This window comes from Salvelinus fontinalis, chromosome 42 (assembly GCF_029448725.1).
Source record: "Salvelinus fontinalis isolate EN_2023a chromosome 42, ASM2944872v1, whole genome shotgun sequence".
NCBI classification, from domain to species: Eukaryota; Metazoa; Chordata; class Actinopteri; order Salmoniformes; family Salmonidae; genus Salvelinus; species Salvelinus fontinalis.
Window position 1 is genome coordinate 15,889,141 of NC_074706.1, and position 26,359 is coordinate 15,915,499.

The following is a 26,359-nucleotide window of genomic DNA, read 5'->3' on the forward strand; positions in this document are numbered from 1 at the left end:
GAGTATAACAGAACTCACTTTTCTGAGGGTGGCAGATTTTCAACCAAATCTTATTGAAATTACAGCGAGATATGGATGAGTTTTCACTTCCTATGGCTTCCACTAGATGTCAACAGTCAATAGAACTTTGTCTGATGCCTCTAATGTGAAGGGGGGGGGGGCCGAAGGAGTCAGGAATTAGTCACCACTGCCACGAGCTGACCATGCTTTGACCACGCGCGTTCACGTGATAGGCAGCTCCGTTCCATCGCTCAACTAAAGTCAATCTAATTCTCCGGTTGGAACGTTATTCAAGATGTATATTAACAACATTCTAAAGATTGATTCAGTACATCATTTGACATGTTTCTACTGACTGTTATGGAACTTTTGGACATTTCGTCACGTTATAGTGTACGCGCTTTATGACTTTGGAATTGTTTACCAAACGTGCTAACCAAAGTAGCTAATTGGACATAAATAACGGACATTATCGAACAAGTCAAGCATTTATTGTGGACCTGGGATTCCTGGGAATGCATTCTGATGAATATCATCAAAGGTAAGGAAACATTTATCATGTATTTTCTGGTTTCTGTTGACTCCAACATGGCGGCTAATTTTACTAATGTGCTGAGCGCCGTCTCAGATTATTGCATGGTTGGCTTTTTCCGTAAGGTTTTTTTGAAATCTGACACAGCGGTTGCATTAAGGAGAGGTATATCTATAATTCCATGTGTATAACTTGTATTATCATCTACATTTATGATGAGTATTTCTGTTGAAACGATGTGGCTATACACTATCACTGGATGTTTTTGGAACTAGTGAATGTAACGCACCAATGTAAACTCCGTTCTTTTTTTATATAAATATGAACTTTATCAAACAAAACATGCATGTATTGTGTAACATGAAGTCCTATGAGTGTCATCTGATGAAGATCATCAAAGGTTAGTGATTCATTTTAGCTATATTTCTGCTTTTTGTGAAAGCTATCTTTCGCTGGAAAAATGGCTGTGCTTATTGTGGTTTGGTGTGACCTAACATAATCGTTTGTAGTGCTTTCGCTGAAAAGGATATTTGAAAAATCTGACACTTTGGTGGGATTAACAACAAGATTACCTTTAAAATGGTATAAAACACATGTATGTCTGAGGAATTTTAATTATGAGATTTCTGCTTTTTGAATTTGGCGCCCTGCACTTTCACTGGCTGTTGTCATATCGATCCCGTTAGTGGGATTGCAGCCATATGAAGTTAACCATAGATCTGATTCAAAAGTCAATACTGAAATAAAGTCCAAAAAGGAGGAGAGGGAAGCCTAATATAGCGGTGTGAGATACGAGGTATTAACGTCAAAAAGTTCCAAGGAACAACAGACAAATAGGCTGTTAACCAGGGCTCTGGAAACCCTGGAAAATAGCTTATAGTTGTATACTGGTCAGATCTAATGTCCAATCGAAAATCACCTCTATAGATAAAGTTTCCAGAAAGGAGAAACACACATTAAACATTACATACACATAGAGTGTGTAAAAAATACCATAGAACATAACTATTGTAATTGGATAACAGTAGGAAGCACACACATAGATCATAGAGACCTAATATAGACACACACACACCATAGAGTGTGAGAAGAGATCAGAGTTTTAAAAAGCACACACATAGAATAGGAAGATAATAATTTGCGTATGAGATAGATATATTGATCATAATATAGAGACACGCACATAGGGAGTAGTGACATACACATTAATTGTGAGATACCTAGAGATAAAATTTTACTAACAATGAGCGGTATATTCTCAAAGGAGGTCCCGGAATTAAAGGGAGATGAGCGCTTAATGGAACAGAGAGAAACAGGGAGCCAAGAAACGCTGCCCTCCGCTCCCGCAGCCGAAAAAGTTGGGCGGGGGTGGGAGTCAAAAACGATATCCTTCTCTAGTAGATAAAGAGTGGAGGGGGAAATATCAGACACATTTACCGAATCAGAACAGGACTAGGGCAGAATGAAAGGGGCGATCCTACATGAGAAGGTCAGAACATAAGGATACTTTACTAATCTTACCTAAGTCATTGTTTAGAGCTGCGGCAAGGTTGTTACCTGGGCGGAGCCAGGTATCAAAGGGGGGATGGGTAAGTTGTGGCCTAGGATAGGACGGGGCCTAGGGAGGGCCTAGGATGGGACACTTTGTGGCCTATTGGATAATAAACGAATAAAAAATCAAATTAAAATAAGAAACTGTTTGTTAACCAAACCTGTACGTCCAAGATTTTATGCACTACAGGTGAATTACAGGAGAAGGTGATTGACTCAATCCAGTCCCTGAGGAGAATAGACGGGAAGAAGCCCCGTTGGGAGGGGCCATACCAAGTACTCCTGGTGACAGCCTTCGCGGTGAGAATAGCTGAAGGAGTTACCTGGGTTCGTATCACACACTGCAAAAGGGTAAGACACACTGACACTTTCGAACAATCACAGTGAGGAGAGAGGAGAGGAGAACCGAAACCAACAGGGTTCGGGGGTCATCTCTCTAATGAGGATTCCCTAACCCAGTCTTTTCCCCACTGTGAGCGTTCATAGAAGTGAAAGTGTGGGCTGGCCTCTGGCTGATGATATGATCTCTGGGAGGGGGTGGATCTTTACAGGAGTGCTGATTGGTCTGAGCTGTCTTATTGTGGGTGCAATATTCCTTAATACACCAGGACCCATCCGAGGAGGCTAAAGAGGGTAATCTGATTTATAGTGTAGACAATGAGAATTTGATACTACCAAAGCATTTCAAACGGTCACTGAAACTGAGTAGTATGCTAAGCATGAGAGTAGAGTTAGGGAAGGATATCTCAGTTGAGTTCTATGTAGACCAACTGGGGTCCTTCACTCCTTGGCAGTCCAGAACTATGGGCCTTTTGGGAAGGTATTTGTGTAAATCACCATGTAATTCGCGGAATCAGGTCATAGCACACACTGAGAGGAGTGGCTACGTGAACTCACATACCCAATATGGGAACAGAGGGAGTATGGTAAAGGTGAGGGTTTTTGACTGCCATCCGGAGCAGGGGAAGTATTGTATAAAGGTACGACTTACCATCAAGAATGTAAACACCGAGAATCTTGGGTTGTGGTATATTGGCTTTGACCAGGTTTTGACCGATACTATGGTGCAATTCGAGGTAGCAGAGGTAAGAGTTAGTGAGGATGCCAAGGCCAGTCAGAATCCAATCAGTCTCCCTAACAAAACTAATATTCCTGATATAGTCATCCAGGGCCAAGGGGCGGTACAAATAGTCCAGACAAAAGACCTTAAGGAAGTGATTGAGGTGGAGACTGGGTTTGGGGATTCTAATCTATGGTTGGAAATGATTCAATATACGGCCAGATCAGTAGCGAAAGAAGAAGGTTATGCCTGCGTCACAGCAAAACCTCAGTTGACAACCATTCCCGTTCCATTTGATGGAATTGATATACCCAGGAAAATGGCCTGTATGGTAAAGCTGTTCATGAAAGCAGGAATGCCAGATAATGACAGTTGTACTGATCTGCACTATTTGTATCCACATGTACCCCTTAAATCTAGGCTACCTCCGTTCACAGTGACTGAAGGAAACTATTACTGTTTGGCCCGGTACAACATGAATGGGAAAGATGTAGGGGAAGTGAGTACTTGCAACAGCACAGAGAATATTACAACAGATGAGACCATGAGAGATCTGGCAGGCTGGTTGAGCTCTGGGGATTTCAGTAAGATAAGTAGGCCAAGGGCTGACATCTGGTGGTTGTGCGGGGGAATGTCGTTATGGCCAAATTTACCCACGATTTGGAACGGCAAATGTACTCTGGTGCATTTAGGAATGCTTTTCACCCTTATCCTACACCATGATGCGGTGTTGTTCAAACGGGAGAAAAGAAGTAATACATCTGGGTCTTTTGACGATATAGTATACATTGATAACATTGGGGTTCCAAGGGGGGTGCCAGACGAGTTCAAAGCAAGAAATCAGATACTAGCAGCATTGGAATCAAGCATCTTCTGGTGATAACAGCTGCAACTGGGTTGATGGGATGTCAGAATAGAATAGCCTTGGATATGTTACTGACTGTAAAGGGTGGGGGAGGTGTATGAGGTTTTCATCACCGATAACACAGCTCCAGAAGGATCAGTGACCAAGGCCCTGGCAGGTACTCTGGGGTAGATAATGCTCTTACAAATTGATTTGACAGTATGTTTGGGAAATGGAAAATTGTCATAATCATTGTGTTGTGGGCCACTTTCACATGTATGAGTGTTTTGGTTCTGTGTGAATGCTGTTTGATTCTGGGTGTGAAAGGTCTCATTACCAAAACTCTGGAGAAATCGATGACAATACAGATGATAAGATACGGACCGATTCCGAGCTCTGACCAGTGGAATGATGAATACATGTCCCCAGACCTAGTAGAAAAACGGCTCCTTCACATACGCAGAGCCTATGTGGGATGAAACCATTTTTAAATGTTTAGGTCCCTTCTTGTTTTTAGGTTTAGACTGTTTTTGATGAAGATTATAACGAAAATCCTGACAAAAAGAGTTAGGATTCTGATGTAGGCCTGGAACAGTCAATGTAAATACATATATTGTTTTTTTGTGTGGTCGATTTTGAGTATAATAGATCAATCGAATGTAAATACATGTATTGTTTTGGTATATTCTTGTATAAAAATTAATGTTTACATATAGTGTTTGATATGTCAGGATGAATTATTTAGTCATTCAGGGTGGATTGTTAAGATATTTTATCAAGGTTTAAGATCAATGATTAAATATTTCTACACAGAAACTTAACCATCAGGATTAGAGGTTATGTAGCATGGACATGGGAAGAAAGGAATGTATGTGTGTGTGTCTAAAGAAAACTAAATGGATCATTAACCTATGTTTGAACCGACTAAGCTATAACTCTGTGGAGATAAGGGAAGACAGCAAAAGCCCCTCCAGGTTTCCCGTATCTGTGGGGGGACTGGAACTGTCAGCTAAGTGGTAATAAACTGTGGTGAGACTTCAGGAGACAATCCAGATTAGTGTGTATGTATGTGCGCTAGTAATAGAAGGGTTAAAGAGAACGGTTTTGTGTATGCACTTCAGAGATCTCTCGAGAATAAACGCTATTGTTAATTTGGAAACTGGTCTTTGTCTATTTTATGCAAATAAGGATCTTACAAATTCTTAGAAACGGACAGAGTGTTTGCTTTGTTATAATTAAATTGGTTAACGAACACATAGGAATCTAATTCCGTTATCAGACATCCAACTCCTATTGTATAATTTGTTTGCTTTTGTGTTTATTTTGTGTTGCCTTTTTAATTATTAACTGCTTGTAACTACTGCATTTAAGTTCACCAAGACCAAACACCTTTATGATATTTACTTTGAGTTATTTTGGGCATATTTGTCATGCCCTGACCATAGAGATCCTTTTTTGTCTCTATTTTAGTTTGGCGTAAGTTGGGGTGGGCATTCTATGTTTTGTGTTCTAGGTTTCTATTTCTGTGTGTTTGGCCGGGTGTGGTTCTCAATCAGAGGCAGCTGTCTATCGTTGTCTCTGATTGAGAACCATACTTAGGTAGCCTTTTCCCACCTGTGTTTCCTGTTTTCTGTTTTTGTGTCTGCACCAGACAGAACTGTTTCACTTTCATTCTCCTGTTTGTTGTTTTTGTTCTATTTGTTTTTTTGCGTTGAATGTAATTGCGTTGAATAATTCATTTATAAATCATTTACAGTATGAGTTACCATGTGAGTAACAATTTACAAACATGCACCCCAAATGATGTTATGAACAGTAATAATATATATTTATACTGAACAAAAATATAAACGCAAAGTCCCATGTTTCATGAGCTGAAATAAAAGATCCCAAAAATATTCCATAAGTAAAATTTGTTTACATCCCTGTTAGTGAGCATTTCTCCTTTGCCAAGATAATCCACCCCCCTGACAGGTGTGGCACACTTTACATGTTTCGTTTATATTTTTGTTCAGTATACCTATCCATCTATCTATTTTTAAATCAACTTTTTGAATTAAACATGAAATCAACTTTTTATTTATTTCAGAAAGTACTGTTCCAATTTATAAACACAGTAGAAACTGGTGACTTGCACACAAAATGTAAAAATACCAGTTCATATTCTGAGCGATACCATCAACATGAATAATTGATAAAATAATTTATATGTTGAAAGATAATGATTAAATAATTCCACTCTGAAACCTTATAATTGTATGAAATTGATTAGAATCATAAAATTATAATCTGATGATATGTGTAGTTTTAGTCAGAACTAGATTAAACAATGTATCTGTATAGTGGAAAAACACAGGCTGTCTGAGCAAGGCTTAGTTTAGGATTTGAACTTGTATGTGTGTGCCGAAGGAAAAACCTGAGCACAATTAAACTGTGTTTGGACCGACCTGGCTAGGCCTCTAAGAAATTTATGATAGCATAGGGAGTACTTCTCAAGGTTCCCCTAATCTCGAGGGAATGGAACTGTCGGCTGGTAGTGATACACAGTGGTGAGAACTATGGAGAAGGATAAAACTCACCTACTGTTTGTGTGTATGTATGCGCGTAGGATATCTACTGTTTGTGTGTATGTATGTGCGTAAGTAGCCAGTATAAAATTGATGTTTTTGTACAACGGACTAGAACGTTCTCGTGAATAAACATTTTGACTATTGTAAACGGAGACTCGTCTGCTTCATTCAACCAGAATCTTACAAACTCTGGGTTGCAGACTGAGTAGATTAATTGAAGTTTATGAACATCGATAACAAAATTCTCATAACAATAATACATCACGTTAGTTTAGAAAATATGTGTTTTTGCAATACGGTCATTCAAATTATACAATAGCTAATGCATCATATGGACTATAAAACTAAATGGGGATATTAACGACAGCAGGGGAAAGTGTGTAGACGGATCCACATGTCCAAGATGGGAAAATCCTAATTTAACCAGGAAGAAAGATTATGATTTGGTGGCAAGTTCATTAGAAAAAAACAGGAATCCATCGAAAACATAAAAGACAAGTGGTTAAGGATGAAATGAGAAGCACTTAGCATCATACAAGGCACACACACCGCATGAGCACTATGCAGCTTCTGAGCAATAGACGTAGATCTCTCTTAATCAAACCAAAAACGCAATATAGCTATATATTTGTCAACCTCCAATCATGTTCCTTAATTAATGGCATAAAATTGTCACAAAGTTTTTTTCTGTAAGTGTTGTCACATCCTTAATTGTCTTATATTTATTATTCAAATGTTCTTTGTTTGTTCTTTGCTTGTTAATATTTGCATATTGTAGTATCAATCACTCCACAAAATAAGTTTCCTCACATGAAAATAAAGTTATTAACATAGTAAAAATAACTTACTTATAAAGTAAATAGTCATTTATTAATTAAATTCTAATACCCTGAGTTTGACAACACCATGTGAAAAATGATTTAGGTGGTTATTTTGAAATACAATCCAATATTTTTTTTTACTTGAACATAATTAGTGCTGTACTCTACCTCACTGGTTCAACCAACCTTTTTTTAATGTATTTTTTATTTCACCTTTATTTAACCAGGTAGGCAAGTTGAGAACACGTTCTCATTTACAATTGCGACCTGGCCAAGATAAAGCAAAGCAGTTCGACACATACAACAACACATAGTTACACATGGAGTAAAACAAACATACAGTCAATAATACAGTGAAAAATAAGTCTATATACAATGTGAGCAAGTGAGGTGAGATAAGGGAGGTGAAGGCAAACAAAATATATATATAAATAAATAAAAATATAAAAAAGGCCATGGTGGCGAAGTAAATACAATATAGCAAGTAAAAACACTGGAATGGTTGGTTTGCAGTGGAAGAATGTGCAAAGTAGAGATAGAAATAATGGGGTGCAAAGGAGCAAAATTAATAAATAAATACAGTAGGTAAAGAGGTAGTTGTTTGGGCTAAATTATAGATGGGCTATGTACAGGTGCAGTACTCTGTGAGCTGCTCTGACAGCTGGTGCTTAAAGCTAGCGAGGGAGATAAGTGTTTCCAGTTTCAGAGATTTTTGTAGTTCCTTCCAGTCATTGGAACTGGAAGGAGAGGCGGCCAAAAGTTCAACCAACCTGAAATGTAAAATATAAAAATGTAACATAAGATACGGTAAATGCATAATCTAAACAATGATTTGTGTGTAAAAACAACTACATGGACATTTAGTTTGATTAAATGTCTTTGATAATTAAAAGTAGTAGGGTGTTCCAGTTTAAAATATCTTCACCCTTGAGGAACATGAGCAAAAGCAAAAAATACTATATAAAATTAATTATACAAATAGGGAGCTATAATATATGCCCCCCAAAATTGAACAATTATGTTTTAAACTAATATATTGCTCAGTGAAATAGGTTTTGTTTCACAAGTAATAGAAATAGAAATAGATAGAAATAGAAAATAGAAGTCAAAATTATTAGCACCCCTGTTTTCAAAATATATTGTCTAAATAATATACATTTCCTTTTTTTGCATGAAATATATATCGGTGTTTGAATTAATTATATTTTATACAGTCTTTTTTGCTCATCTTTATCAAAGGTGAAAATAAATTTGGAGGTGACTATCTCTCAAATGAAGAATTAAGTTATTGCAACAGCTTGCCATGTGGCTCTGTTTTTAGAGGATTGTGGGTAAATTCAAAAACATTTTGTTAAAAAACTTAAACAATGTTGTCTGCTTGTTTTTGTAAAATTAAAAGTATATTTCTATATTACTAAGTACTTTGTTATACTATGAGGTGTAATGAATCATGATGAACATATCAAAACTGTTGGACAAACTGACGTTTAATGATGAGACAACCAATTCTCACCATCAGTAAACTCATTGATCCTTGCCTCTTTCTCTCACCCAAGAAAACTATATGGACAGAAAGGAGCAGAAGCTCTGAGCAGTCACATCAGACCTATGCGTACAACTTCTAATGAGGCACTTGTGGCATGTAGTGGAGCGGGTCGAGAGCTTCAAGTTCCTCGGTGTCCACATCACTAAGGACCTTTCATGGTCCAAACTCAACAACACATGAAGAGGGCATGACAACACCTCGTACCGCTCAGGAGGCTGAAAAGATTTGGCACAGGCCCTCAGATCCTCAAAAAGTTATACAGCTGCACCATTGAGAGTATCTTGACTGGCTGTATCACCGCTTGGTATGGCAACTGCTTGGCATTTGACAGTAAAGGCGCAATAGAGGGTAGTACGTTAGGCCAAAATTCACCCAACCAGACTTGTGGAGGTCTACAATTTTCTTTCTGAGGTCTTGGCTGATTTCTTTTGATTTTCCCATGATGTCAAGCAAAGAGGCACTGAGTTTGAAGGTAGGCGTTGAAATACATCCCCAGGTACACCTCCAATTGACTCAAATTATGTCAATTATCCTATCAGAAGCTTGCACTTTTCCAAGCTGTTTAAAGGCACAGTCAACTTAGTGTATGTACACTTCTGACCCACTGGAATTGTGATACAGTGAACTTTAAGTGAAATAATCTCTCTGTAAACAAGTGTAGGAAACATGACTTATGTCATGCACAAAGTAGATGTCCTAACCGACTTCACAAAACTATAGTTTGTTAATAACTAGAAATTTGTGGAGTCGTTGATAAACGAGTTTTGATGACTCCAACAAAAGTGTATTTAAACTTCCGACTTCAACTGTAGGTTAGTATTGTGGAGTAACTCAAATGTTGTTGATCCATCCTCAGGTTTCTCATATCAACTATGAAACTCTGTGACTGGGATCGGACCCTTTTTTTTGCGCCTAGATTACGTACCCAAATCTAACTGCATGAAGCAAGGATATGCCTATTCTTGATACCATTTGAAATGAAACACTTTGAAGTTTGTTGAAATGTGAAATGATTGTAGGAGAATATAGCACATTAGATCTGGTAAAAGATTATACAAACAAAAAAACACAAAGCGTTTTATTTTGTTGTTGTTTCCATCATAGAAAAGCAAGAGAAAGGCCATACATTAAGACAGGAGCCTGGGTGTAACATAGATCTTGTCCACAAGATGGCAGCAGTGTGTGTGCAAAGTTTCAGACTGATCCAGTGAAGAATACCTCAATACACAATATTTTGCATCAAGACTGCCAAAGAGTTTGCTCAAATGTGCCAAATTGGTCAATTTTTACATGTTCAAGTACATAACTTTAGAGAACATACAAAAATGCTATGGTAATAAAACATTTAAGTTTACACACTCCCAGGAATGTTAGACATGATGGATCATTAGCTTTCCTACAGAAAATACACTAACCTTCACACATCTAGATGGCTGGACGGTGTGGGTGTGGAGCCAGAGACAGCAGTGGGGTCAAACTATAGAGCCAAGTTCCTACATTTGAATATAAAATTATCTCAATTGGGTTGAGGTCGGGTTGTGGAAGCCAGGTAATCTGATGCATCACTCTCCTTCTTGGTCAAATACTCCTTACACAGACCTGTTGAAAAAGAAGCGCAAACCAGATGGGATGGCGAATCGCTGCAGAATGCTGTGGTAGCCATGCTGGTTATGTTTGCCTTGATTTCAAAATAAATCACAATGTCACTAGAAAAGCACCAGCACACCTCCTCCTCCATGCTTCACGTTGGGAAACACACATGCTGAGATCATGCGCTCACCTACTCTGCATCTCACAAAGACACGGCGGTTGGAACCAAAAATCTCAAATTTGGAATCATCAGACAAAAGGACAGATTTCCACCAGTCTAATGTCCATTGCTCGTGTTTCTTTGCCGAACCAAGGCTCTTATTATTATTGGTGTCCTTTAGTAGTGGTTTCTTTTCAGCAATTCAACCATGATGGCCTGATTCACGCAGTCTCCTCTGAACAGTTGATGTTGAGATGTGTCTGTAACTGTTACTTGAACTCCGCAGCCCAAATAAATGCTTGTCAATCTCTGAGGCTGGTAACTCTAATAACTTATCCTATGCAGCAAAGGTAACTCTGGGTCTTCCTTTCCTGTGGCAGTCCTCATGAGTGCCAGTTTCATCATAGTGCTTGATGGTTTTTGCAACTGCACTTAAAGAAATGTTCAAAGTTCTTGAAATGTTCAGGATTGACTGACCTTCATGTCTTACAGTAATGATGGACTGTCGTTTCTCTTTGCTTATTTGAGCTTTTCTTGCCATAATATGGATTTGGTATTTTAGCAAATAGGGCTATCTTCTGTGTACCACCCCTACCTTGTCACAAAACAGCTGATTGGCTCATACGCATTAAGGAAAGAAATTCCACAAATAAACTTTTTCATACTAGTTAATTGACATGCATTCCAGGTGACTACCTCATGAAGCTGGTTGAGAGAATACCAAGAGTGTGCAAAGCTGTCATCAAGAAAAAGTGTGGCTAGTTTGAGGAATCTCAAATCGTTTTAAATACTGTATATTTAGATTTGTTTAACACTTTTTTGGATACTACTTGAATCCATATGTGTTATTTAATAGCTTTGATGTCTTCACTAGAATTCTACAATGTAGAAAATAGTAAAAATAAAGAAAAAACCTGGAATGAGTACTGTAGGTGTGTCCAAGCTTTTGACTGGAACTGTATATACACCACTGTTCAAAAGTTTGGCGTCACTTAGAATTGTCCTTGTTTTTGAAAGAACATTTATTACCACATTTATTGTCAATTAAAATAACATCAAATTGATACGAAATAGAGTGTAGACATTGTTAATATTGTAAATGACTATTGTAGCTGGAAACGGCAGATTTTTTATGGAATATCTACATAGGCGTACAGAGGCCCATTATCAGCAACCATCACTCCTGTGTTCCAATGGGACGTGGTGATAGCTAATCCAAGTTTATCATTTTGAAAGGTTAATTGATCATTAGAAAACCCTTTTGCTATTATGTTAGCACAGCTGAAAACTGTTCTGATTAAAGAAGCAATATAACTGGCCTTCTTTACACTAGTTGAGTATCTGGAGCATCAGCATTTGTGGGTTCGATTACAGGCTCAAAATGGCCAGAAACAAAGCACTTTCTTCTGAAACTCGACAGTATATTCTTGTTCTGAGAAATGAAGGCTATTCCATGTGAGAAATTGCCAAGAAACTGAAGATCTCGTACAACGCTGTGTACTACTCCCTTACCAGAACAGCGCTTACTGTCTCTAAACAGAATGGAAAGAGGAGTGGGAGGCCCCGGTGCACAACTGAGCAAGAGGACAAGTACAATTGAGTGTCGAGTTTGAGAAACAGACGCCTCACAAGTCCTCAACTGGCAGCTTCATTAAATAGTACCCGCAAAACACCAGTTTCAACATCAACAGTGAAGAGGCGACTCCGGGATGCTGTCCTTCTAGGCTGAGTTCCTCTGTCCAGTGTCCGTGTTCTTTTGCCCATCTTAATCTTTTCTTTTTATTGGCCAGCCTACTGTATTTTTCATTTTCACAAACACAGCAGTTGAATTATGTTTGGAAAAAGTGAATGCAAAACATTCTTGCATTCAAATGATCTGTTTACAGGTTGCAATTGTTTTTGTCTTTCATAAATGGTCAGATACAGCAAATGTCACTGCAAAAGAAAACATTCTACCGAAACCTATGAAGACATTTGATGAAGTTCACCATTGCTATTTCCTTTAGATACTGTCTGGGCCTAATTCCAAGATTTCCTAAGTATACAGCAAGCAAGGGCGTGATTGTCACCCATAAAAGGTTAAGGATGGACGTTTCTGAGGTGGTGTTATAATGCTCATTCACACACACACAATTTTATGACAGGTCTGATTTATAACGGGAAACATGCGTAGGCTACGTATGGCGTGCGCCAAGTTTATGAATCTCAAAATATTTAGACTTATGTATTATTTTCAGAAATGGGTTATGCAGATATTTAATGTGACATTTACTCAACATTTATAAATTAAGCCACTGAGTTCTCATTTATGAACTTTGCATGAGCACAAAATATGCCCCAAAACATGCTGTGCCAGTTTTATATAAAAGTTGGCATTTATAAAAACTGAACTTGACTTGAGAATGTGCAGACTTCAGACCAGGCATATGCACATTTTTTTGTGGTTGAAGTTGTCACACCCTGATCTGTTTCACCTGTCTTTGTGATTGTCTCCACCCACCTCCAGGTGTCACCTGTTTTCCTCATTAGTCCCGGGGTACTTATTCCTGTGTTCCCGGTTTGTCTCTTGCCAGCTCGTCTTGTTTTGTCAAGTCAACCAGCATGTTATTTCCATGCTCCTGTTTTTTTCCATTTCTCTGTTTTTGCTAGTCCTCCTGGTTTTGACCCTTGACTCTGAACCCGCCTGCCTGACCTGACCTCGAGCCTGCCTGCCTCCCTGTACCTCCTGGACTCTGACCTTGTTAGGATCTTTTGCCTATCCACGACCATTCTCTTGCCTGCCCCTTGGATTATAATAAATATCAGAGACTCGAACCATCTGCCTCCCGTGTCTGCATCTGGGTGTCGCCCTGTGCCCATATAGAAGTTGTTCATTGCAAGAAGTCAAAAGTAGCCAAGTAGCATTGTGGAGGAATATATGACACTCGTATTCATAAAAAAACAGGTAGATAAATATAATAACAAGATTAAACGATTTGCAATTAGTAAGAAAAGCAAAAATCTATTTTATCATTCTAAAATAATAGAAAATAGGCATCTATTTCCTATTCTTTTTAATTTCCATGATCATTGCAGAATAAATTCCCCACCTTTTCCTACTCTGATGGTTTCATACGCGCAAAATAGCCTACAGGTCAACAACAAGTTAGGTTTGGCTACCATTCGTCTCATCTCATTTAATTGGACCCACTTCACAGTGGTAAATACAGTAGGTAAGCTCTTTCAAGTATTTTGCTCTTTGCAATCTGAACTGAAACGCAGTGTAACTGTAGAACAGACGGGTCACCTTTTCCAATGATGTTTGTAGGCTACGTCTGAGTACTATAAATGTTACATTTCTTGAGTAGACAATATTTCATTTATAAACATAATACATACAGTATAGCATAACTATTGCAGAATACATAATACATAATGTAATACATTTCTCACCATTTCTGGCCACGATGAGTATGTATTCCTGAAGAAGCCATATGACAAACTACCATAAGCATATTTCATTTACAGTGCATTCGGAAAGTATTCAGACCCCTTGACTTTTTACACATTTTGTTACATTACGGCCTTATTCTAAAATTGATTAAACCGTTTTTCCCCCTCAATCAATCTACACAAAATACCCCATAACGACGAAGCGAAAACAGGTTTTTAGACGTGTGCAAATTGATGAAATATTACAAATTGAAATATCACATTTACGTAAGTACTCAGACCCTTTACTCAGTACTTTGTTGAAGCACCTTTGGCAATGATTGCAGCCTTGCGTCTTCTTGGGTACGACTCTACAAGCTTTGCACAGCTGTATTCGGGGAGTTTCTCCCATTCTTCTCTGCATATCCTCTCAAGCTCTGTCAGGTTGGATGGGGAGAGTCGCTGCCCAGCTATTTTCAGGTCTCGCCAGAGAAGTTCAATTGGGTTCAATTCTGGGCTCTGAATGGGCTACTCAAAGAAGTCACTCCTGTGTTGTCTTCGCTGTGTGCTTAGGGTCATTGTCCTGTTGGAAGGTAAACCTTTTGCCCCAGTCTGAGATCCTGAGCTCTCTGGAGCAGGTTACATTACATTTACATTTAAGTCATTTAGCAGACGCTCTTATCCAGAGCGACTTACAAATTGGTGCATTCACCTTATGATATCCAGTGGAACAACCACTTTACAATAGTGCATCTAACTCTTTTAAGGGGGGGGGGGGGGGGGGGGGGGGTTAGAAGGATTACTTTATCCTATCCTAGGTATTCCTTAAAGAGGTGGGGTTTCAGGTGTCTCCGGAAGGTGGTGATTGACTCCGCTGACCTGGCGTCGTGAGGGAGTTTGTTCCACCATTGGGGTGCCAGAGCAGCGAACAGTTTTGACTGGGCTGAGCGGGAACTGTACTTCCTCAGAGGTAGGGAGGCGAGCAGGCCAGAGGTGGATGAACGCAGTGCCCTTGTTTGGGTGTAGGGCCTGATCAGAGCCTGAAGGTACGGAGGTGCCGTTCCCCTCACAGCTCCGTAGGCAAGCACCATGGTCTTGTAGCGGATGCGAGCTTCAACTGGAAGCCAGTGGAGAGAGCGGAGGAGCGGGGTGACGTGAGAGAACTTGGCAAAGTTGAACACCAGACGGGCTGCGGCGTTCTGGATGAGTTGTAGGGGTTTAATGGCACAGGCAGGGAGCCCAGCCAACAGCGAGTTGCAGTAATCCAGACGGGAGATGACAAGTGCCTGGATTAGGACCTGCGCCGCTTCCTGCGTGAGGCAGGGTCGTACTCTGCGAATGTTGTAGAGCATGAACCTACAGGAACGGGTCACCGCCTTGATGTTAGTTGAGAACGACAGGGTGTTGTCCAGGATCACGCCAAGGTTCTTAGCACTCTGGGAGGAGGACACAGTGGAGTTGTCAACCGTGATGGCGAGATCATGGAACGGGCAGTCCTTCCCCGGGAGGAAGAGCAGCTCCGTCTTGCCGAGGTTCAGCTTGAGGTGGTGATCCGTCATCCACACTGATATGTCTGCCAGACATGCAGAGATGCGATTCACCACCTGGTTATCAGAGGGGGGAAAGGAGAAGATTAATTGTGTGTCGTCTGCATAGCAATGATAGGAGAGACCATGTGAGGATATGACAGAGCCAAGTGACTTGGTGTATAGCGAGAATAGGAGAGGGCCTAGAACAGAGCCCTGGGGGACACCAGTGGTGAGAGCACGTGGTGCGGAGACAGATTCTCGCCACGCCACCTGGTAGGAGCGACCTGTCAGGTAGGACGCAATCCAAGCGTGGGCCGCGCCGGAGATGCCCAGCTCGGAGAGGGTGGAGAGGAGGATCTGATGGTTCACAGTATCAAAGGCAGCCGATAGGTCTAGAAGGATGAGAGCAGAGGAGAGAGAGTTAGCTTTAGCAGTGCGGAGCGCCTCCGTGACACAGAGAAGAGCAGTCTCAGTTGAATGACTAGTCTTGAAACCTGACTGATTTGGATCAAGAAGGTCATTCTGAGAGAGATAGCAGGAGAGCTGGCCAAGGACGGCACGTTCAAGAGTTTTGGAGAGAAAAGAAAGAAGGGATACTGGTCTGTAGTTGTTGACATCGGAGGGATCGAGTGTAGGTTTTTTCAGAAGGGGTGCAACTCTCGCTCTCTTGAAGACGGAAGGGACGTAGCCAGCGGTCAAGGATGAGTTGATGAGCGAGATGAGGTAAGGGAGAAGGTCTCCGGAAATGGTCTGGAGAAGAGAGGAGGGGATAGGGTCAAGCGGGCAGGTTGTTGGGCGGCCGGCCGTCACAAGACGCGAGATTTCATCTGGAGAGAGAGGGGAGAAAGAGGTCAAAGCACAGGGTAGGGCAGTGTGAGCAGAACCAGCGGTGTCGTTTGACTTAGCAAACGAGGATCGGATGTCGTCGACCTTCTTTTCAAAATGGTTGACGAAGTCATCAGCAGAGAGGGAGGAGGGGGGAGGAGGGGGAGGAGGATTCAGGAGGGAGGAGAGGTTCTCATCAAGGATCTTTCTGTACGTTGCTCTGTTCATCTTTCCCTCGATGGTGCCAGGATTCCTCCAGATGCGACGCTAGGCATTCAGGCCAAAGAGTAAAATATTGGTTTCATCAGACCAGAGAATCTTGTTTCTCAAGGTCTGAGAGTCCTTTAGCTGCATTTTGGAAAACTCTAAGTGGGATGTCATGTGCCTTTTACTGAGGAGTGGCTTCCGTCTGGCCACTCTACCATAAAGGCCTGATTGGTGGAGTGCTGCAGAGATGGTTGTCCTTCTGGAAGGTTCTCCTATCTCCACAGAGGAACTGGGGAGCTCTGTCAGAGTGACCATCGGGTTCTTGATCATCTCCCTGACCAAGGCCCTTATCCCCCGATTGCTCAGTTTGGCCGGGTGGCAGGCTGTATGAAGAGTCTTGGTCAGGGCTGCTCAACCCTCTTCCTGGAGATCTACTGTCCTGTAGGTTTTCAGTCCAACCCTAATTAAGTGTATCTGATTAAGGTCTTGTTGAGCAGGTAATTAGTACAACAGGTGTGTTAAATTAGGGTTGGACTGAAAACCCACAGGATGGTAGATCTCCAGGAAGAGGGTTGGGCAGCCCTGGTCTTGGTGGTTCCACACTTATTCCATTTAAGAATGATGGAGGCCGCTGTGTTATTGGGGACCTTCAAAGCTGCAGACATTTTTTTGTACCCTTCCCCTGATCTGTGCCTCAACTCAATCCTGTCTCGGTGCTCTACGGACAAATCCTTCTACCTCATGGCTTGGTTTTTGCTCTGGCATGCACTGTCAATTGTGGGACCTTATATAGACAGGTGTGTGCCTTTCCAAATCATGTCCAATCAATTGAATTTACCACAGGTGGACTCCAATGAAGTTGTAGAAACATCTCAAGGATGATAAATGGAAACAGGATGCACCTGAGCTCGATTTCGAGTCTCATAGCAAAGGGTCTGAATACTTATGCAGACATTTGCATAAATTTATAAAACCTGTTTTCGCTTTGTCATTACAGGCTATTGAATGTAGATTGATGAGGAAAATTTAAGGTTGAAGTTGTCACACCCTGATCTGTTTCACCTGTCTTTGTGCTCACCTCCACCCCCCTCCAGGTGTTCCCCATTATCCCCGGTGTATTTATACCCATGTTCTCCGTTTGTATTTTGCCAGTTTGTCTTGTCAAGCCTACCAGCATGTATTTCCTAGTCTCTGTTTTCTAGCCCTCCCAGTTCTGCCTGCCTGACCGTTCATCTTGCCCTGACCTCGAGCCTGCCTGCCCCCCTGTACCTTTCGGACTCTGACCTGGTTGATGAACTTCTGCCTGTCCTCGACCTGCCTATTGCCTGCCCCTTGTATTCTAATAAATATCCGAGACTCGAACCATATGCCTCCTGTGTCTGCATCTTGGTCTCGCCCTGTGTCGTTATAAAAATGTGTTTATTTAATACATTTTAGAATAAGGCTGTAACTGAACAAAATGTGCAAAAAGGGAAGGGGTCTGAAATCTAGCCAAATGTACTGTAATTGGGCCTATTAGATGGGCCATTAGATTTAAAGTTTTTGATCTATGCATTCCGAAAGGGTGTGCGGTTTAAAACATACAGTAGAATTTACAGGTGAACAGACAGTTTATCTAATTTCATTGAAATGTGTAGGTTACCACTAGGCCTAGTCATAGCCTCCCGAGTGGTGCAGCGGTCTGAGGCACTGCATCTCAGTGCTTGAGGCATCACTACAGACACCCTGGTTCAATTCCAGGCTGTTTCACAACTGGCCATGATTGGGAGTCCCATAGGGCGGTGCACAATTGGCCCAGCGTCGTCCGGTTTTGGCCGGTGTAGCCCGTCATTGTAAATAAGAATGTGTTCTAGGCGTGCTGAGGGTGCGGCAGTACCCACTGAAAAAATATATTGTTTTCCTTTTTTCACAAAAGTAGTGCACTGGTCCTTTACTTGTCCCGTATTAGCGGACCGATATAGCCACCTGTAGCGCAGATATTTAGTGTAAGAGTTAAGCAGTGTTATAAATGATGCCCAGGGCCCTCATTGCCACCCGATTTGACATGATCCTACGAACTTCACAATGCTGCTCATGGGTCCTTTTACATGGAAATGCCCCTCGTTATCCTAATGTTTTTGCATTTTGGAAGGGTAGTAAAGGGCCATAGTAAAGGGCCATTTCAGGTTACAATCTGAAATATAGGCAAATGCTATTCAAGAAGCTAAAAATAAGTACACGGCTGGGACAAGCTTATTGATAAACTCTTCTGCTTACCTTTTTCTCCTGTCAAACAGCCTGATGTTGATCTAACAGCAAGCATGAGTCCCCATGCCATGAGAAACAGGAGGAGTGCGCATTGTGACTGATGTTATGAGATGGTAATTGCTCAGTCATTCACTCTTTTGTTGCTTCTATTTTAGTTTGTGTTCTTGCCAAAGAACACTACAGCCGATGGAAAGACTGCCGCCAAACAGGTTGGCTTCCATGCCTCAATGCCGCTGTCACAGAGCCTGTTTGTGTTCACAATGATAAAGAGCTTTCATAAGTGAGTGACACATTTGAAGCAGCCAGAAATAGATACCACACTGTACATGCCTCCTATTGACATTTCAGATACAGGCTATTGATACAACGAAATGCAACAAACACACCAAAAATGTAAAGCTTATGAAACTGTGGAATTTTTTTTTTTTTAGCATGAAACAATAATAGATTGTTCTAAAATATGGGGTAAATAATATTTCCATTGTATCTAGTTGTTACTATGTTACATGTAATTTAGTATTACCATATAGTTACTACTTGAACCCGTACTGTATTGTAAAGTGTTACCCCTTTTGGATATTTTAGGACGAGTAGGCTTTAATAGCACAGTTTAACATCTAGCTAAGGTGTTTGGTGCTGTATTTGTCAAGTACAAACATGCTCAAAGTGTTGTCTTATGTAATCAAAGTCTGATCAGCTCCGCTGCTGGGCAGTCCGTCACTGCCAGTGTGTTCTGCCCAAATCAAATCAAATTTTATTTGTCACATACACCTGGTTAGCAGACGTTAATGCGAGTGTAGTGAGATGCTTGTGCTTCTAGTTCCGACAAGGCAGTAATAACCAACGAGTAATTTTACCTAACAATTCCACAACTACTACCTTATACACACACAAGTGTTAAGCGATAAAGAATATGTACATAAAGATATATGAATGAGTGATGGTACAGAACAGCATAGGCAAGATGCAGTAGATGGTATAGAGTACAGTATATACATATGAGATGAGTAATGTAGGGTATATAAACATAAAGTGGCATAGTTTAAAGTGGCTAGTGATACATGTATTACATAAAGATGGCACGATGCAGTAGATGATATAAAGTACAGTATATACATATACATATGAGATGAGTAATGTAGGGTATGTAAACATTATATTAAGTGGCATTGTTTAAAGTGGCTAGTGATACATTTTTACATAAATTTCCATCAATTCCCATTATTAAAGTGGCTGGAGTTGAGTCAGTATGTTGGCAGCGGCCACTAAATGTTAGTGGCCTTGAGATAGAAGCTGTTTTTCAGACTCTCGGTCCCAGCTTTGATGCACCTGTACTGACCTCGCCTTCTGGATGATAGCGGGGTGAATAGGCAGTGGCTCGGGTGGTTGTTGTCCTTGATGATCTTTATGGCCTTCCTGTGACATCGGGTGGTGTAGGTGTCCTGGAGGGCAGGTAATGCGCTGTGCAATTTTGCCCCCGGTGATGCGTTGTGCAGACCTCACTACCCTCTAGAGAGCCTTACGGTTGTAGGCGGAGCAGTTGCCGTACCAGGCGGTGATACAGCCCGATAGGATGCACTCGATTGTGCATCTGTAGAAGTTTGTGAGTGCTTTTGGTGACAAGCCGAATTTCTTCAGCCTCCTGAGATTGAAGAGGTGCTGCTGCGCCTTCTTCACAACGCTGTCTGTGTGGGTGGACCAATTCAGTTTGTCCGTGATGTGTACACCGAGGAACATAAGAGGAACTTAAAACTTCTGTCCCGTCATTGTGGACAGGGGGGATAGGTTCTGCCCATACCATAACCTTACCGCCACCATGGGGCACTCTGTTTACAACATTGACATCAGCAAACAGCTCGCCCACACGACGCTAAACACACTGTCTGTCTGCCATCTGCCCGGTACAGTTGAAACTGGGATTCATCTGTGAAGAGTACACTTCTCCAGCGTGCCAGTGGCCATCAAAGGTAAGCATTTGCCCACTGAAGTCGGTTACGGGGCCGAACTTCAGTCAGGTTAACTGCTACTGCCTCAGAAACCCAGATCCGGGAGCACCCCCCACCACCCCCACCAGTAAAAAAGCTGAATAGCATAGCGTCACAAGTAAATACTAGCATCTAAATATCATTCAATCACAAGTCCAAGATACCAGATGAAAGATCCACTTCTTGTGAATCCAGCCATCATTTCAGATTTTTTAAATGTTTTACAGGGAAGACACAATATGTAAATCTATTAGCTAACCACGTTAGCAAAAAACACAATTTTTCTTTGTCCACCATTTTTTCTCACCACCAGTAGCTATCACCAATTCGGCCAAATAAAGATATTGATAGCCACTAACCAAGAAAAAAACTCATCAGATGACAGTCTGATAACATATTTAGTGTATAGGTGTAACGCGCTTCCTCCTTCTCCTCATCAGAAGAGGAGTAGCATGGATTTGACCAACGTGCAGCGGGTTGTGAATACATCATGAAACTTTATTTACAAGACAAAACTAAACACACGAAGAACACTTGAATATTTTACAAAACGAAGAAGACAGACCTGAACGAGAGTACTTACTTAAAACACGACGAACGCACGGACAGGGAAAACAGACTACACAAATACCGAACAAACGCTACAGTCCCGTGTGGTACACCGACAAGGACACAGGAGACAATCACCCACAAACAAACAGTGAGAACACCCTACCTTAATATGACTCTCAATTAGAGGAAAACGCAAAACACCTGCCTCTAATTAAGAGCCATACCAGGCAACCCAAAACCAACATAGAAACAGAAAACATAGACTGCCCACCCAAAACTCACGCCCTGACCGTCACACACATACAAAACAACAGAAAACAGGTCAGGAACGTGACAATAGGATAGGTTGTTAGAAAATTTGCATATTTCAGGTATAAATCATAGTTTACAATTGCACCCACCATCACAACTCGACTAGAATAAATACAGAGAGCAACGTGTATTACCTAATTACTAATCATAAAACATTTCTTAAAAATACACAGCGTACAGTAATTGAAAGACACAGATCCTGTGAATCCAGACACTATTTCAGATGTTCTAAGTGTCTTACAGCGAAAACACAATAAATCATTATATTAGCATAGCACATGTGCAAACATTCCCCTAGCATTGATTCACGGCAAAAAGAGCGATAGCATTATCACCACCAAAATGTATTAATTTTTTCACTAACCTTCTCAGAATTCTTCAGATGACACTCCTGTAACATCATATTACAACATACATATAGAGTTTGTTCGAAAATGTGCATATTTAGCCACCAAAATCGTGGTTATACAATGAGAAAAGTAGCCAAGCTGGTCAGAAAATGTCGGGCGCCATATTGGACAGTGATCTAGTCTTATACATAAATACTCATAAACTTGACTAAAAAATACAGGGTGGACAGCAATTGAAAGACAATTTAGTTCTTAATGCAATCGCTGAATTACATTTTTTTAATTATCCTTACTTTTCAATACAGGTTGCGCCAAAGCGAAGCTACCCCAAAGAAAATGGCGGCATAAGCGTTTAACATTTTGACAGAAACACGATTTATCATCATAAATAGTTCTTACTATTAGCTGAACTGCCATCAGAATCTTGGGCAATGAATCCTTTCTCCGGTCTAATCGTCTTTTGGTCGAAAGATGTCCTCTTGTCCCGTCGAAATGGCCACTAACGTTCACCATGCACTCGAAAAGTGCCCAGCTCCTCAAAGTGCGTCACACAGAAATGTCATAAAATCGCCCTAAACGAATATAAATTGCTATAAAACAGTTTAACTTAACTACCTTATGATGTTTTTAACACCTATAATGAGTAAAAACATAATAACCGGAGAAATATTACTGGCTAAACAACAGCTTGGAAGGAGGCAAGTCGAACGTCCATCGTGCGTCAGGCGCAGAGAAGAAAAGAAATGTACTTCCGGTCATTGGTCTTTTATACAGGCCCTGATTGCGCAATCGACTCCATTCAAAGCGTCACCACTTACTGACATCTAGAGGAAGACGTAGGCAGTGTTTGTTTCCCCATAGCATTTACAGGGACACTACAACTGACCTGGGAACAGGCGCCAAGATTTCTGAAATTTTACTCCCTGTCATGAAAAGTGCCGTAGAAGGAGTATTGTTTCACTCAGAGACATAATTCCAACGGCTATAGAAACTAGAGAGTGTTTTCTATCCAATAATAATAATATGCATATTGTACGAGCAAGAATTGAGTACTAGGCAGTTTAATCTGGAGACCGATTTATGCTAAGTCGAAACAGCACCCCCTATATTCGCAAGAAGTTTAAGACCCTGTTGAGGATGATAAGCACGCAGATGAGCTTCCCTAAGACGGTTTCTGACAGCTTGTGTAGAAATTCTTCGGTTGTGCAAACCCACAGTTTCCTCAGCTGTCTGAGTGGCTGGTCTTAGACGATCCCGCGTGGTTGTGAGACCGGTTGGACGTACTGCCAAATTCTCTAAAATTATGTTGGAGGCGGCTTATTGTAGAGAAATTAACAATACATTCTCTGGCAACAGCTCTGGTGGATATTCCTGCAGTCAGCATGCCAATTGCACGCTCCCTCTAAACTTGAGACATCTGTGGCATTGTGTTCTGTGACAAAACTGCACACTTACAGTGGCCTTTTATTGTCCACTGCACAAGGTGCACCTGTGCAACGATCATGCTATTTAATCAGCTTCTTGCCCCACCGATCAGCTGGATGGATTATCTAGACAAAGGAGAAATGCTCACTTACAGGGATGTAAAAAATTTGAGCACAACACTTTAAAAAAAAAACATTTTTTGTGCATATGGAAAAATTCTGGGATTTCCGATTTCAGGTCATGAAACACGGGACCAACAGTTTTCATGTTGGGTTTATATTTTTGTTCAGTATATTCCAGAACAATTTACAGGAGCAATTAAGGTTAAGGGCACACTGCCAGACTTCTCACCTAGTTGGCTCGGGATTTGAACCAGTACATTTTCAGTTACTGACCCAACATTGTTAACTGCTAGGCTACCAGCCATCCCTAAAATAACGCATGTTTTGGTGGTATGGAGTTTTGGTGACATCACCAGGAGGTAAATTAGCTAATAGACCAATAACAAACCTCTCAGTCAATAACAGCTAGTTTTCAGTTTCTCTCCAGACTCCCAGACAGTTTTAGAAAAATCTTGCTTAGTAGCTTTTTTTGTTTCTTTTTCTAAATTTGAAATGAAAACAATCACAGTAAGGCACTTAAATGTTACACAGAAATGATTCAATGTTGAGATAAAAATGACTGCAACAATTGAATAAATGATGAAGTGGTTTGACAACCTTGTTTGTAAGCTTTCAAATTATATTAAACTGAACCAAACGCAATCTTTTCAGTAATGAAGACATCTATGTCTCATGGTAGGGTGGGGTGTGCAAAATGTGTGCACTTTGAAACAGTCACTATCTGACCACTTCTACCATGGGCAAACATATGGAAGGTCAGTCAGAAAGTGATTTCATTCATATAGAATGACCATAAACAAGCAATAATAAGCTTTTGCAAATGTTAATGGATAAGTAGGACATTTCATTATTTGTGAAAATGTTTAAATATTTCTAAACACTTGTAAGCATTATAAACATTACAATTCATTAGCACATAACATTTACAATAATTTATAAAACATGTATCAGTATTTATGGTAGTGGTAAACATGTATAAGCCTAATGGCTTATCGTGAAAGTTATAAAGCGTTTCCAAAGAATCAATATCGCTTGAGATTTGATTACAGAGACTTGAATAGATTTCACTGGTATTATTATCTGAGATATGCCAAAAAGCAGGCTATTCCAGTTTCTATTTATCAGAAGAAGGAAGAGTCGTGATCTGCATCATTTAGTCCCAAGAGGTGTGACGGAATACCCCGCATGCATTCCTGAGCACTCCCTTGAGTTACTTATATACGTACACACCAGACAACCAGCGTAAGGACCATCATAACACAACGATTAAAGGTTATGGATGTCGTGAAGTCTACAAGGTAGATTGAATTAAAGGGTATTGTGCTGTAAGCATTATGAAATGTATGGGTTCTAAAACTGAACCTCACGTTTAGGATCAAATCAGTGTCACAGATTGAATCTCAGTAAATAACTACACTGAACAAAAATATAAATGGATCATGAAACATGAGACCAACAGTTGACATGCAGAAATTAAAGATCCCAAAAATGTTACATATGCAAAAAAAGCATACCTGTTAGTGAGTATTTCTCTTTTGCCAAGATAATGTCACACCTGTCAGGTGCGTAGATTTCAGAAGCTGATTAAACAGCATGATTATTACACAACTGCACCGTGTGCTGGGGACAATAAAAGGGCACCTTAAAATGTGCAGTATTGTCACACAACACAATGTCTCAAGTTTTGAGGGAGCGTGCAATTGGCATGCTGACTGCAGGAATGTCCACCAGAGCTGTTGCTAGATAATTTAATATTAATTTCTCTACCATAAGCCGCCTCCAACGTTGTTTTAGATCATTTGTCAGTACGTCCAACCGGCATCACAACCACAGACCACATGTATGGCATTGTGTGGGTGAGCCGTTTGCTAATGTGAACGTTGTGAACAGAGTGCCCCATAGTGGCAGTGGAATTGTGGTATGGGCAGGCATAAAATATGGACAATGAACACGATTGCATTTTATCAATAGCAATTTTAATGCAAGGAGACACCGTGATGAGATCCTGAGGCCCATTGTCGTGCCATTCATCTGCCACAATCACCTCATGTTTCAGCATGATAATGCATGATGTATATATACACAATTCCTGGAAGCTGAAAATGTTCCAGTTCTTCCATGGCCTGCATACTCACCAGACATGACACCCATTGAGCTTGTTTGGGATGCTCTGATCCAAGCCCCTAACTTTATTTTTTAAGGTACAGTGAGGGGAAAAAGTATTTGATTCGCTGCTGACAAAAAAATTATCAGTTGAAAATTTTAATGGTAGGTTTATTTGAACGTGAGCGACAGAATAACAAAAAAATCCAGAAAAACGCATGTCAAAAATGTTATAAATTGATTTGCATTTTAATGAGGGAAATGAGTATTTCACCCCCTCTTAATCAGAAAGATTTCTGTCTCCCAGGTGTCTTTTATACAGGTAATGAGCTGAGATTAGGAGCACACTCTTAAAAGGGAGTGCTCCTAATCTCAGTTTGTTACATGTATAAAAGACACCTGTCCACAGAAGCAATCAATCAGATTCCAAACTCTCCACCATGGCCAAGACCAAAGAGCTCTCCAAGGATGTCAGGGACAAGATTGTAGACCTACACAATGGGCTACAAGACCATCGCCAAGCAGCTTGGTGAGAAGGTGACAACAGTTGGTGCGATTATTCGCAAATGGAAGAAACACAAAAGAACTGTCTATCTCCCTCGGCCTGGGGCTCCATG